This window comes from Centroberyx gerrardi, chromosome 15 (genome assembly GCF_048128805.1).
Source record: "Centroberyx gerrardi isolate f3 chromosome 15, fCenGer3.hap1.cur.20231027, whole genome shotgun sequence".
NCBI classification, from domain to species: Eukaryota; Metazoa; Chordata; class Actinopteri; order Beryciformes; family Berycidae; genus Centroberyx; species Centroberyx gerrardi.
The window spans coordinates 8,539,610-8,551,461 of NC_136011.1; the positions used below are offsets into that span (position 1 = coordinate 8,539,610).

The 11,852-nt window shown below is 42.9% G+C and overlaps 1 protein-coding gene across 1 annotated transcript in view; it reads right to left on the reverse strand.

The window, feature by feature from the left end:
* cdh23 (cadherin-related 23) overlaps positions 1-11,852 on the reverse strand; it is a 169,164-nt gene that overhangs the window by 131,335 nt on the left and 25,977 nt on the right. The gene's annotated exons all lie outside the window — the stretch shown is intronic.

Consider the following 11,852-nt stretch of genomic DNA (forward strand, 5'->3'; position numbering starts at 1 on the left):
ATATATTTTTTATCGCCAGCAGTATTAAGGAATCATTGCACATACACTCAAATGCAATAATTTCCCGAGCTTTCGCATTCGCTCTACTGGGCCACTTAAAGGTATGTGTCACTCATATAAAAACATTTCATTGTGTTTCTTACCTTGAGGTGTTTGTATTGGATAGAAAAAATATTGTTATCCATCTGAATGTCACTGAAAGATTGTTTCTCCCAATGGTTGGTAGCCTACTGTAGTTGCCAGTAGTTATTTAACTACCATAAAAAGAATCTCTCCTCAGCAAAGTGTACCCATTAAATAGACCCAAAGAACAGTGAAAATGACTTGCCCTGTACCTCATGGTAGAGAAAAAATGTGCTCATATATTTACATAGCATAGTGCTCATATTGTCGTTGAAGTTTTCATTTTTAACCATTTTTAGGCAACTTTCAATACACAGTTCCATTGCTACATTTTTCCAACGCAGGCCAAGCTATTATTCATTTGAAGATTTCCATAGTTGGTTACTTTTCATAAACCTTGTTGCAGGGGATTCTTGTCAATGCAGATAATGCAGGGAAACTAATTGAGAAAGAGAGACCACTGGGGAAAAAAAGCTACAAGCAACATGCAAGAAGATAATGACACCACTGTCAAATACAACCACCTCAAGGTAAAAAAAAAAAAATATATATATATAATTTTGTGAGTGGCATATCTTCTCAGGCATGAAACCTTGATTGACGCTTTAGAAGACTTTTTCCATAATAGTCTCAAAAGAACAAAACTGACATGCATATAGTAAGCTGTATTTTCATGTTAAGGATACAAACAACACACACACACACTCACATTTACACAAGCACATGTGAGGTTAGAGTAGCAGAGTGATTTTAATTGGAGCTGCAGCAGTTCACAGGCTTCATTCATCACAGACATGGAGCCCAGACAGCCTGGCTAATCAAACCCAGAGGTGGAGCGCAGCCAGGCCGGCTAATCCACCACGCTGGACAGATGTGTCAAGGAGGGCAGGGCTGAGGCAAGGAGCGGCATCAAGGACGGCATCGAGACCCAGCGACCCGGGGGACAAGGCTCATTACCGGTCAGAGTAAAACCGCATGGGCAGGCTATGTCCCGTAATAGGCTTCAGGGGAGGCTTCGCTGTGATAAGTCACAAACAATGGCTGGACACACAGATGGTATGAAGGCGTATTAAAGGGGTTAATGCTGTGTTCACCCTCCATACATAGACACAAACATGTACACATGCAAAACAAATAGTGCAAATTCACAGACACAAACACATGTACGTCCTTGAGTTGATATGAGTGAGAGCATTCCATTGACCTGCATTCATTCGCTGACGTCAACATAACTTAGGCCCAAACGCATTGAAAGTGATAATTGACGCGCCTCATTTGACGCGCGTCAATTGATGCTCCTATGGCGCACTGCAGGCATCAGATTTGAAATGCCAACACCACAGAACCAGCAGTATTTTGGGAAAAGGTCGCTATTTATATGTAGGCAGGCACAAGTTTGTATGCTTTACAGATACCCCCCATTCATTTTCTATACATTTCTATTTGAGTAGCCTATAACATTACGTTACATAAGGCAGGAGGGCAACTGTTGGGTGCGTGCTGCTGCTTTCGTCAGTTGGTTGGCAGTAGAACACCGGTAAAGCCACTGGGGACCAGCCATCTCATTTCATCTTTTATTTTTTCTTCCTGGTGGGTGAAAGTCACATAAAGCACAGCTAATCATAACTCTATACTATGTTAATTAATTGCTGTTGTTAGGTTTATGTAGCAAGTTAAGTTTTATGACCAGTAGATGTCAGTAAACGTTCATGATAGATGATACGGGGTGGGTCTGTTATGCTAACTGTTATTTTTCTTATTTTTAGTATCTGACATGTGACAACACAACGGTTAAGATCTATAGTAGTATAGCTGTTGGCAGTGGTAGTTGTTTTCGTTTAGCATTACAGAATTACAATTGTATAGTTCATAAAGTTTTAAGCTAAGCTAACGGAGCTAACGTCAGCTGTCACCTGTTGCCATAGTAACAGTAAACAGTCAGTAGTTTGCAGTCATATATCACAGGTCGTTTTTGGACTTCATTGATGAGCTTCTCCTCGTCCATGCTTTGGCTGCTCCTCAAGTCGGCTGGCTAACGTTATTTTTTTTTTTTTTTGGTGGCCAAGGCAGTTTGACGCGCCTCATAATGCTTTTGGTGTGCGTTCGGCCATTTAAAACAATAGGTGTACTTCAAAATGCGCGCATCAGACGTTTTCAGTGCGTTTGGGCCTTAATTCTCACTCTAATTCTCTCTTAAAGGAATAGTTCACCCAAAAATGAAAATTCTGTCATCATCTACTCACCCTCATGCCAAATGAACACAGGTGAAATTTGTTAGTCCATATAACACACAGGGAGGTTGCCAGCACAACTTCATAGCAGCCTTCTCAAAACAACTGAAGTCAATGGGGACCTGTTTTTCAGAGTTCAAAAAAAAAAAAAAGCCAAACAATCACACTGTGAATAGAAAGACCTATACACCATGATTTGTTGCAAATCAATCAGCTGTAGTTAAGATTTGCACTAAATGATGGTGTAAATATAGGTCTTTTTGGAACTCTGAAGAACTGGTCCCCACTGACTTCAGTTGTTTTGGAGAAGACGGCTATGGAGTTGTGCTGGCAACCTCCCTGTGTGTTATATGGACAAACTTCACCTGTGTTTCAGCTGGCATGAGGGTGAGTAGATGATGACAGAATTTTCATTTTTGGGTGAACTATTCCTTTAATTCATTCATTCTCACCCTATAACCCCTAATCTCAAAAACAACCCTTTTCCCACTGAGGTCCAGAAAACGTTCCTCACAATTGACAAGGGATCCCACAAGAGTAAATACATAGATCACACACACACACACAATGAGCACACATACACATACACACACACACACGCTCTCTCTCCCTCCCTGCAGGTACTTCATCAGACAATAGAGGTGAAGCCAAACTAAATCAAGCCTGTCACTCGTGGCCCAAACTGCTTAACACAACGACCAATTAGGCTCCACAATCACACACCCCTCTCGTTTTATTAATACACCCCATTTTCCCATGAAAGGGTGGCAAAAATGACTAATTAATATAACGATTTATGAACCCCTCTCATTGCGTCTAATGAGATTTATGCAAATTCGGCTGCTTTCAATATGAGTTATAATTTGGTTGAAGACGGTGCAAATTAAGCATTTTACCACATAGTCATCAATAATAACTTGACTTTTTTTTTTCCTTCTCTTCCTTCCAGCCTTCTCAACTAAGGAAGAATCATCTGCTCCATGTGGGTAGACATGTACTCAAGTGAAGAATAACAAATGGTCATTTGAGACTAACCCTGTCTGTGAGCCACAGTCTTGTGGAAGATTAACTCCTACTCTGGAAGAGAGAGGCGAACTGAGAACAGCACATTAACTATACAGGTTGGGTTCTCTACTCAGATTAGGAGTAAGGAGGCTCACGTGTGCAGGACTGGAGGCGTATTCATCATAGAATGTGCCCATGCCTACTGAATACATGTGCAGTTGTATTAAAGATTAGTAGATATGGAGCTTTGACTATGGCACTGTATGTATGAAGTAAGTAAACACACCGTATATGTATATACAAGTGTGTGTGTGTGTGTGTGTGTGTTGCACTGCTATACTTACAAGGACCAAATGTCCTCACAAGGATAGAAGTATGAGGAAAATCCAACATTTTGTCAGTCCGCACTTCTTTAAAGGGCTATTTTTGGGTTAGGGTTTAGTTTTAGGGTTAAGATTAAAATTAGGGTTAGGTTTAGGTTAGAGTAAGGTAAGTAAGTTTAAGGTTAGTTTTGGATTAGACCTTGGAAATTACAGTAGTCAATGAAGGCCCTCACAAGTATAGCAAGACAAAGGTGTGCATATTTGTGTGTGTGTGTGTAAGTGGTGCAGTGTGGGCAGCCTCCTGGTGCTTATCTGTAACACCGTGGCACCCAGCCCTTTCCCCTGACAAATGATGCTATTTAGCAGCAAGTGATGCCAGTATTACTGTTATGAATGATACAGTGCACATTAACAGCGCCCCTCCCCTTCTCCTCCGCTCTCGAACACCGCTGCTCTGACAAGAGCGATGGGCTGGAGGAATCATCTCTCTCCCTCACCTTTCTCTCTCTCTCACCCTCCCCAAACCTCTTACTCTCTTCAGCAACTCAAACAATCCCACTGGATCCCCACTTCTGCCACTGTGTTCAGACAATGAGGTCAAACCGGAGTGACCAAAGGAGAGCAAACTGGGCCAAACTAAGGTCAGCGCGCACAAAGACACAAGGGGGCCCCAACCAGAATGCACACCCAATATATCTGACCTGTAGTCAATTTGGAGCAAAGTGGGTATCCCTGTGGGTAAGTACAAAGGGAAGAGAAAGTCTAGAGGACTCACACTGTGATAAATAAGGATGCCGGGATACGTGCACAGTTTATTTTAAGAGTGGAAGAAAGGAGAATGAGCGAGCCAGAAGTATGAGAGGAAGCTGGGCATAATAAAGAAGTCAGAGCAGAACGAGAGTAAATAAAAAAAAAAAAAAACAGGGGAAGAGAAAAGTGCACAGGAGTGAGATTTGTTGAAGATAGTGACAAATACACTTCATTACCATAAGCACTTCTCCAAAATGAGGGGACAAGCTGGCGAAGGAGCTCAGCATTAAGACGAAGCGCAGTTGTTTCACCGTGGCAGGGCTGAAAAATGCACCGCCATAAAACAGCCAAAATGACAAGGGCTGGAGAGGCAGAGGAATGGAGGTGAAGAAGAGGAGGAGAGGAGGAGGACTGGCTAACCCATACACGGGAGCCATATGTTTTATTCAGCCCAGCCTTGTCTGAGGGTGGCAAGGGGGCCAGTGGGGGCGCTAAATCAACCGCTGGAGAACATCAATCCCTGCCGGATCAATAGGAGCCGTGTGTGTTAGACTGGGACCGGGGTCGGCCCTGCCCCGGGCCTCAGGCAGGAGAAAGAAAAGGGGCTATAGGCCACAGCCTCTGTTTATTATGTCAGTGACATCTCTAGAACCTCTCGTCCATCTAAGCGCTGATTCAGTGGGACAGGCTCTGTCAGGACTGCAATTTGGGGCATGTTGTGAATTATTGCTATGAGTTTTTACGACGCTCAGAGGCTGAAAGGCTAGATGGGCAATGTTCAGTACGCTGTTTACCAAAGTAGCTGCAAACAAAGGAAGAGGCGAAGCCAGCTGAGGATAAAGTGGACGATTGACAACTGCGGAGGACAGGGCAGAGAGACCGTTGATCTTGACCCGGTCCTTGTAAATACTTAATGAATTGTCTTGAGGCAGGGCCAGTGAAGTCATACAATCAGTGACTTGATGAGTCAGTACCGTGCCACTCATGTTACCGCACTATCTATCCACTGACAAAGGGAGCCTTCAAACACATCAGCGACGACAAACTGAAGCCACGTTGTCCCACATCAATCACTCGCATCAAAAATTCACTCGCCGAGAAACTGTCTTCGAGGAATATGAGCTCATTCGGCACGCCGTCTGTATTTTGCGCCCTATTTCACAGTACAGCATTCATCACTTTATGAATTACCATGTGAATAGTAATTGAATAGTGTACTCTGTGGAGAGGAGCAGTAGTAGAGAGCCTTCACATCTGTCACATAGATAAGTTGTGATTATGAGAGTGTGACTGTAAGCTACAATGCTGTATGTGTTCCAGCCTCAGATCCATCAGGCCCGGGATAACAGGCAGAGTGCTGCTAAAGAGGAAGCACGCAAAACCGCGTCCCTCTAATTGGCTGTGTGCCATAATAACAAAATGAGGCTGTTTCGCGCACACCACTATTATGTGTGTACGTGCGTGTGTCTGTGTGTGTGTGTTTGAATCACTTCACTGATAGTGCCCATACAGTTATACAATGGAAGGGAATGATAAACACTCATGGGCTGAAACCCACATCTATGCCAAAGCACCACTATACTGTAGAAGGTGGGTTAGTAGGAATGAGAAAATTTAAAAAAATGTACGTCCTTTGTTAACGACAGAGATTAGAGTGCAAACTACACCTTGTTGAATTTGGCTGTATTGTGCTTTCCTGAATTTGACTGTTGTATTTAACTTTATTCAAGTATATGCCACAAGAAGCCATACTTTAATGATTCTAAGAGGTTTCAGGCAAGATACAAAGCGGTGTCTAATGGCTTATAGCTTTTATAAAACAACAGTAACACCATTTTATGAAAAAACAAATGTTCAATAATCTTTTATTTTTAATTGCCAAGTAAAGTATAATAATTAAATGTGGTTGCTATGCAACACTTGTGTATGAGTAGTGATTTTTGCTTAGCACATTTATATTTAAAATAACTTACGCGGCCAGAAGTGTGTTTTTGTCGGGTATTTTACAACAGCTGTGAACGTTAACTGAGGACTGGAACTATCTGTTTTATCACTGTATGTATGTATTGATCAGGCAGAGTGCACCTAAACTTCTCAGCCAAACGGTCATACTAGTGAATGGCCCCAGCTGTTTCATTTAGACCGTCTCCAGAGAATTACTATTGGGGCAATTTACAAGTCAGATTCCATCAGGGGATTTAAGTCACTATTCCAGGCTTATCCTTTTTAAGAGAATCCCTTGGGGGAACACACATTAACTTGTAACCCCCCTCCCTCCAAGCCCAAACACCCAATAAATTAAACTGTCTTCCCTTTCATTAGAAATGCGATGGAAATGAGTTGAGATCAACTCATCAGCTCTCCCCCTGCCCGCGGGGCTGTGTGCTGCGTTAATGTCTAGAGACTCACATTCCCTCAGGTAGGCCAGGAACGTGGGAATAAACCAAGCAGATCCACCTGGAATGACAATAGTGCGGTGGCCAGAAACTAAACGCTTGGACTTGTATTTCCATACAAAGAGAGGTGCATGTGTTCGGGGGGCATCCTTAATAGAAAAGAGGAAGCATGCAGACAATTTATTTCCCTGTGGGATGAAGAAAGCCATAGAGACAGGCAGTAAAGCCACTTCCCCAGGGAGGTCAATTAGACAGCCAGCGATAAAGTAGGCATCTTAAAAAAAGCCTTTGTGCTATGAACAAACAAATGTCACACATTCTCAAATTGATGCAACTTTTGATGATGGACAATTTGCGTTCTTCAATGGAGATTAGATTTGTTTGTTAAAAATAGATAATCCATAACACACAAATTCTTAAATTAACAGTTCCTTTTAAACAAGGCATTTACCTTATTCTTTCTCATTTTCCTCTCTCTCTTCTCCACAGCCCCACTCCTCTTTGTGTGTGTGTGTGCGCACGTGTACGTGTGTGTGTTTGTGACATTAATAACAGTGATGGGGAAGAGAGACGAAGACAAATAGTGTCGGGAGTCTGGCTTTAAGTGACTCCTGTGTTTCAACAACACACACCACGATAGTCCTTGGGAGGATGTGTATTAATCCAGCAGATTTATGACTAAATCTGTCATGGATGGGAGGAGAACACCCTCTGCCTTTCTCTTAGCCATCGCTGGGGGAAATACACGTGCACGCACCCTACAGGGGCAGACACACCGCCCATAACTTACAGTATATACCCACAGAATCGTAACATATACACATTCATAAGGTGAAAAACACACTGATGCATAGTCAAGACACACACTCGGATACACTCACACGAGCGTATACATAAACACGGCCTGAAGGTCATCTGGTGTAAGTGATAAGTGAAAGTGTCTTGGAGAAAAGTGAAAGGGCAAGCAAATCTTTCACTCCATAACCTCCTTTGTTAATGTCTGTGTGTGTGTGTGTGTACGTGTGCTTATGTGTGAGAATGTATGCGTGTATGGCAATCTGTACAAATAATACAAACTATGTAGTGGCTCATCGTGTGATTTAAAAAGTCCAAAATAAGCTTGTGAAAGAACAAAGCAAAGATCGGATCCTGTTATGTTTTGTTCTCCTAAGTTTGCAGGACAAGGATCAAGGGATTTCTAAGAAGCTGTAGATTGATGTATCTCAATAGAAGCGATACTACTAATGCCTTAAGTAGAGGCTTTCTTCAAAGGCAAAGTATAAGAATTCAAATTAAGGAGGCTATTAGGCAGTATGCAAGTATAACAGACCAATAGCCATGTTTAGTTTTGAGACATTTATGTTATCAGAGTATATTTGAAGTTGGCTGCTGTCCAGATATGAATTCATCAATCAGAACGAGAGCGATCCAGTCCGGTGTAAAGCAAACTGAGGAGGACGCAGCGTACGATAGGATGTTAGGACCCGGGGTCGGGTTTCTAATCCACCCAAATGGGCCAATGATGAAAACACTCTGCGACAAGGCTGTGACTAACCAATCACATCGCGGCAGTCGGAGGACGGTGAAGGACGTTAGTGGACAGTCGTCCCACGCGTTGGTGACAGAGACGCAGACCTGTCACTGCAAATTCACACGCCGCTCCGTTCCCTTTTCCGATCACTGAGGAAAGCTCTTTGCTCTCGCTATTTTCTATTCCGTCCCATCACATTCTCGCTGCTCCCCTTCTCTCTGTATCTCTCTCTCTCTCTCTCTCTCTCTCTCTCTTTTTTTTTCTCATTCTCTCGTCACGCTCCCTCCTGTTTGTGGAGGCCAGACAGAGGGACAGCGGCAGCGCTGATAGGAGTGGACAGGTGGCTGTGCGCTACTCAGGGTCCTGGAGTGACGGCTGAGCCAGCCTGGCCTGTCGCTGTCGCAAAAGCAAACCTCCCGCCCCAAACACACACACACACACACACCGCTCTGTTCCCGCCAACGTGCCAACATGTCCATCAACACTGCCACCGCATAATGCCCGCCCAACTTTTTCTCTCCTTTCTTTCTTTTTTGTCTTGCTCTTTTCACCCAATTTCGGTGCTTGCCTCTCTTGCCTTTCCCCTCTCTTATTCTCTTATTTGCCTCTCTCTCTCTCTCTGTCTCTCTTTCTCTCCCTCTCTCCTGCACTGGCCCTCTGCTGACCTCTCCAGGGCCGACTATTACCTCAGAGTGAGCTAAATCATGGCCGGGTAATGGAACATGCCACCTTCACCGTGGAGACACACACACACACCCCCTCACACACTCACACCCTGAAACAAAACCTTCTCCCTCTTGGCCTTTTCCCTTTTCTCTCCCGGTTTACATGCTTATCATTTGGCCCGTGTGTTATTGAAATACAGGGCTGATGTTGTTTCTGTCAGCCCTGGGGTTGTGGATGGGGATGTTGGGGAATGGCAGGCGCAGGGGTCAGGAATGAGGCTGTGGCAAGTCAGACTTGACCTCTGACCCCGGCTGTCATTGGCTGGCAGTGTAAGGAGTATTGCCTCAGAGAGGGAAGGCTCCTTTTCTCGACAAGTGCATCTATAATGAATATGTGAAAGGTGTAAGAAACATGGAAGTGGTTTCCTTGTTTTGGAGGAGTCTATAAAGAGGAAAGGGGCAGGGATGTAACTAAAAGGCACAGGGCAATTTAACGGTGCCCGTGCCTTCCGATTTATATTCTGTTTCACTGCTCATCAAATCGCTATTACTGTACCCAGTTTTGGTACAGTTCATTGGCTGAATAGAGTTCATTTATTTTTCCATATTTCTTTTAGGCCTAGGGGCTATATACATTTTTAATGTTACTGCAAAGGCGGCAGACCCATCTTTTGTCAGCTAGCAATGAGGTTACATCAAAATAAATGTAAAAACTGGCAAAGCCATCAAATGACATGTGCTTACAGAAAATATACAAAACATTAGCCACAAAATTAACTCAAATTGTCTGTAAAACTGAAAGGATAAAGAAGAGGTCTGCCCAAGCTGACTGTAGTTAGACAGTAATGCATTACAGTGATAGTATTACTTTTTCCAGCAATGAGTAGTGTAAAGAATTTACAATCTCATTTTCAGTCATAATACTGCATGTTATAAATGTTATCTCCCTCTCTAAATACCAGGTGGAAGTTGAACTATCCATAGACCGACAGTCCCTCCACTTTGACTTTATCGACCATGGGGGACAGCCAGTGGGCCATTCCAGATACAGTTTAATCATAGACTGTAAAAAAAAGACGTAGTGAGTGTGACATCATCCATAGGTTTCTGAAAGGCTGTTTTGAAGCCAAAAGATTGGGTTTACGATCGCCGCCATGTTGACATTTTTTGGAGCCAGAGCAGCCAGAGTGAAGCCAGGGGTTGTCCGCCACCTACTATTGGTCCAGAACTGGCGACCTGTCAATCACTGGGCAGGCGACCTGTCAATCACTAGGAAAATGCAGAGGACAAATTTCCCCACAGGGATAATAAAGTATACAAATACAAATACAAATATTGCAAAGCATGCCTCAAAGGGCTTCACAAAATAAAAACAATGGTCATGTAGGCCAGTAACAACAAATAAATATAGTAAAATGCACAATAAATTAAATGTAAAAAATGAAACAATAAAATATATTTACAGTCCAATAAAATAAGGGAATACAAAAGGCAGTAGCATCATATCAGTGGATCATTTTCACATGACCAGCTAGACTCGGTCATAAGTTAGAGGGACCAGATATGTTTTAAGCCTGCTTTTAAAAGATTCCACAGAGTCAGCATCTCTGATCGATACTGGGAGACTGCTCCAGAGACGGTGATTGGTAAGAGAAAGCCCTCCTGCCCGCTGCTTTTTTTATCCTTGGAACAGACAAGGGATCTGCATCCCGGGATCACAGAGACCTCAGTGGTAGATATGGGGTAACAAGAGCTGACAAGTAAGGTGGCGCAAGCCCATGAAGCATTTTATATGTTAATAGAAGTACTTTGAAATCAGCTCTTGTTTGGACTGGCAGCCGGTGCAAGGAGGCCAGGATGAGGGTTATGTGATCATATTTTCTGGTCTGGGTTAGTAGTTTTGAACACACTGCAATTTACCAATACTACAGTTGGATAGGCCAGAGAAGAGGGCATTGCAGTAATCAAGTCTAGAAGAGACAAAGGCATGGATGAGTGTCTCAGCATTTTGCATGGGAAGAATAGGTTGCATTTTAGCTAAATTCGACAGATGAAAAAAGGCAGTTTTTGTAATATTACTATAGGGATGGGACGATATATAAAAATTCAATAAATCATAATACAAATGTGAATTGAAATGAATTGTGATATTAGCTCCTTTTTATTCTGTAATAAGTAATACAAATGAGATGGCCTGCCCATCACAATTTCACAAGCTCTCCATCAAAATTATATTACTTAGAATCTGTAATGAATGACATTTTTAAATTGTTGTTTACATTGTAGTAAGCCAATGCCATTGCAAGATTTGTGGCTCAGAAATAAACATAATTCTGCACAGTAATATTTTGCCATTGAACTTTTATTTATTACATGGTATTGTGTTTGTATTGAATCGTGAACCCCGTATCGCGTATCGTGTATCCCATCCCTAATTGTTAATATGTATTTCGAAAGTCTCCTTAGTTGTGGTGTTCAAACTTAGTGATGGACATTGTAATATGTCTGTAATGGTGTTTTCTCACCAGTCCATATGGCAGACTGTGCTCCCAGTGCTACAGTAGTGTGGTTCATCCTGGTCTGGTCCAGATCAGCTCAGTATAGCTGACTGAGTGACCAGGCCAGCCAACGGACACACTACACACAGGCCAGCTGGAGTTTATCTATGTGGACAGACTCAAATGCATCCCTATCCTCCCCAACTCTCTCTCCCTCTCTTTCTGCTGCCATCCATCTGCTGTGAAGGCCCTCTCTCCCTCCTCTGCCAATATCTGTTTCCATCTCTTTATACGTCTATCAGTTCCACTTTCAGGTTCCCTCTATTTATT